The following is a 4,037-nucleotide window of genomic DNA, read 5'->3' as shown; positions in this document are numbered from 1 at the left end:
TTGTTCAGTCGTGTCCGACTCTTTGCGACCTCATGAATCACAGCACGCCAGGCCTCCCTGTCCATCACCAACTCCCGGAGTTCACTCAGACTCACGTCCATCGAGTCAGTGATGCCATCTAGCCATCTCATCCTCTGTTGTCCCCTTCTCCTCCTGCCCCCAATCCCTCCCAGCATCAGAGTCTTTTCCAATGAATCAAATCTTTATCTTAGTAGGGTATTCAAAAGGAGGAAAAACTACTCTGTAAGATGGCAGTTAAGGCTGCAAGTTTAGTTAAAAATAAAAGGTTAGGGACTTCCCTGGTTGTCCAGTGGCTAAGACTCCAAGCTCCCTGGGTTTGATCCTTGGTCCGGTAACTAGATCCCACATGTCACAACTAAGAGTTAGCATGCTGCAACTAAAGATTCTGCTTGCCGCAAGGAAAACTGAAGACCATAAGTGCAGCAACTAAGACCCAGAGCAAATAAATACGTAAAAACAGTAAATAAATAAACAAAAGTCAGTACTAAATCAACAAGGTTAACTGGGTATGTATTTCTCATAATAAACATGAAAGAATGAAAATAATCAAGAAGTTATCTAAAGCAAGAATGGGCTGCATGAATACAGAGGACCAAATCCCATGAACACAGCCCTTAAAATGAGCACCGAGTTATTTCAGCATCCACTGCAAATGAATATATTTCTAACATTTTAAAAACTATTACTCATAAAACTTGAACCCTGTTGATGAATTTAAATAGGACCCATTTTCTTGCTCTATTATTGGATTAATAGTTAACGATCAGAGAGCTTCCCATAATGTAGGACTGACTATGCAATTAATTCCATACCAGGCAAAACTCAAACAGTTTTCTCTCATTTTATATCTACCTCCTCATTTGAACAGGGTGAGGAATGTAACTACAGCAAACCCAAGCCAGACAATGGCTCTGAGATTAAATGCAGGTCAAAAAGAGCATCAGACACAAGGAAGAAAATGAAGCCTACTACAATTCAACAGAGCAAAGTGAACATAACTTATTTTCACCATCCCATAAGCCTCAACTAAAACAATGGAACTAAGAGGAATGGGGAAAAAGGCAGATAAAACATGATGATGCTTTGAAGTTGCGAAGAAGGTGGATAAGTGGTAACTGACCTGGAAGAGAAAAGAAAGCTCAAGCTTAAATGTCTAGAAAGGGAGTCAGCATTAAATTCCTTCCACAGATTACCAGGAAAGCCGGGAAAGTGGTACTACCAACCTGTGAAAATGCAATGTATAACAGAATGAGAAAGAGAAATATCCTACCTCCTGCCCACTCTTTTCTGGAATAAGACTAAAATCAGACAGACTTTCTGGGAGCAGTGGTGAGAAGTAGGGACAACTTCTATAGCAGAGCCCTCACCCCAAAACACGAGCACAGAACCATGATTTGTCGGGGAAACCAGTCAGCTCAGGGAAAAAACGATATACAGATAATGACACACGGACTTCCCTCTGTCAAACACCTCCACTTTATCAGAAGATTTATACACTCAGGCAAACAGGATTTCAATCAGGTTTTTAGTCCTCATTATTAAACATGACTTTCTTCTCATTGGATAAAAGCCTCTAGTATGAAAACAGAAAACAAAACAAACCAAAGGGAATTCCTGGGATGACAGTGATGGGAAGTCCCAGGATACCAGCTGCTTGGGAGACCAAGGGAAAACCAGTCTCAAGGGGAGCAGAAGAACAAAGGGATTCAGGGGTGGGAACCCCAAGAAAAACAGATGGGACTGGAAAATTATCCGGTGTGCAGACAATTATGGAGAAAAAACTAAAATGCTTTTAGAAATTTTTGCAGTGAGTTAGTGGTAGGCACATAGAAAAAAAAACTAGGTAATGAAAATGACTGTCAATGACTAGCTTAATGACTGTCAATGATAAGCTTAAGAAAAACAAACAGAAATTACCGAAAACAAAATAGCATCACAGTATATAATATGGCTCGGCTTAAACAGCATTCACAGTCATCTGTGTGTACGTAGATGTGAGTGAGTGCGTATTTATATGCATATATAACATGGCAAACAAAAACCAGACCATACTGGGTAGATGGGGAGGGGACGTGTACGTCATAGTGAAAGCTATACAGTCGTATTTTAATCTTCTATAGAGGACGGCTACAGATGATGTCTATGAGAAAAAAAAAAAAACAACCCAGGAAAAGCATTTTATTTAGAAATATGCAAATAAAATATCAGAAAGATATTTTAGTAGAGAGTCTGGGCTGGGAAATAACATGTCAGGGAGTGCCATTTCTATTAGAGGCCTCATAAATTACATTTGATTCTGAAAACATTTCATTTGGGGTAATTTTACCCTTATGAAAGAACTGCCAAAAGAGCACAAAGAGTTCTTTGCCAGTCACCTAGATTCCTGTATAGTCCATGGGGTCACTTCACTAGACGCCTCTAACGTGTAAGTCTCCAACTTAGCTCTTCTCTTACAGAAGTGCGCTGCACCTAGAACCAGCTCGTCACTGTCTACAAAAACATCCTGACGGACTTGTAACTGGAACTGAGTTGATTCTATAATTTAAAAATAAGGAGAAATGGCGAGTTAAAAAAATACTGAGCTTCCCAATTCAAAAACCTAGTATCTATTTCCTTTTATTTAGGTCTTTAAAAATTTTTTTCTTAAGTGTTTTGTAGTTTCCAGTATACAGATCCTGCAAATATTCTGTCAGATTTAGTTCAATATTTCAACTTATGGGGTTGCTAATATAAATGGCATTAAAAAAAAATTGGAATTCCATAGCTAGTAAACAGAAATACAACCAAATTTTGTATATTGACCAAAAACATCTTGATGGACTTGTAACTGGAAATGAGTTGATTCTATAGTTTAAAAATAAGGATAAATGATGAGTTAAAAAAATATTGAGCTTCCCAATTCAAAAACCTAGTATCTATTTCCTTTTATTTAGGTCTTTTAAATTTTTTTTTTCGGAAGTGTTTTGTAGTTTCCAGTATACAGATCCTGCAAATATTCTGTCAGATTTAGTTAAATATTTCAATTTCTGGGGTTGCTAATATAAATGGCATTTTAAAAAAATTGGAATTCCCAGTGTTCATAGCCAGTAAACAGAAATACAACCAAATTTTGTATATTGACTATGTAACCTGTCGGAGAAGGCAATGGCACCCCACTCCAGTACTCTTGCCTGGAAAATCCCATGGACAGAGGTAGGCTGCAGTCCATGGGGTTGCGAAGAGTTGGACACGACTGAGCGACTTCACTTTCACTTTTCATTTTCATGCATTGGAGAAGGAAATGGCAACCCACTCCAGTGTTCTTGCCTGGAGAATCCCAGGGACTGGGGAGCCTGGTGAGCTGCCGTCTATGGGGTCGCACAGAATCGGACACGACTGAAGCGACTTAGCAGCAGCAGCATGTAATCTGTAATCTTGCTTAACTCAACTTACTAGCTGTAGGAGTTTTTCTGTAGACATGTTCACATCATCTATGTAGACAATCATGTCTTACGTAAATAGACAGTTTTACTTCTTTCTCAATCTATGTGCATACTTTTTCTTGCCGGTTAGGACTTCCAATACAATGCAGAGAGGAGCAGTGAAAGCATTAAAGTTGCCTAGACAACTTTGTGAGACAGATTAATTTGGTTTATTATAATAGCATAAACCCAAATTGTTCTTGAATATAAATTAATGTGTCTATGGAAAGCACAAGATTTTTTTTTTAAGTGAAAAAATCATCTATTCTTATTTGGTACTCAGTTCAGTTCAGTTCAGTCACTCAGTCGTGTTCAGCTCTTTGCGACCCCATGAATCACAGCACGCCAGGCCTCCCTGTCCATCACCATCTCCCAGAGTTCACTCAAACTCACGTCCATCGAGTCAGTGATGCCATCCAGCCATCTCATCCTCTGTTGTCCCCTTGTCCTCCTGCCTCCAATCTCTCTCACCATCAGAGTCTTTTCCAATGAGTCAACTCTTCGCATGAGGTGGCCAAAGTACTGGACTTTCAGCTTTAGCATCATTCCTTCCAA

General features: G+C 39.2%; 1 protein-coding gene across 5 annotated transcripts in view; it reads right to left on the bottom strand.

Moving 5' to 3' along the window:
- Positions 1-4,037, bottom strand: part of MCPH1 (microcephalin 1) — a 240,396-nt gene that overhangs the window by 141,127 nt on the left and 95,232 nt on the right. The gene's annotated exons all lie outside the window — the stretch shown is intronic.

The sequence above is a fragment of the Bison bison genome, unplaced genomic scaffold (assembly GCF_000754665.1).
Source record: "Bison bison bison isolate TAMUID 2011002044 unplaced genomic scaffold, Bison_UMD1.0 scf7180017864336, whole genome shotgun sequence".
Taxonomy (NCBI): domain Eukaryota; kingdom Metazoa; phylum Chordata; class Mammalia; order Artiodactyla; family Bovidae; genus Bison; species Bison bison.
This window is presented reverse-complemented; position numbering and strand designations above follow the sequence as displayed.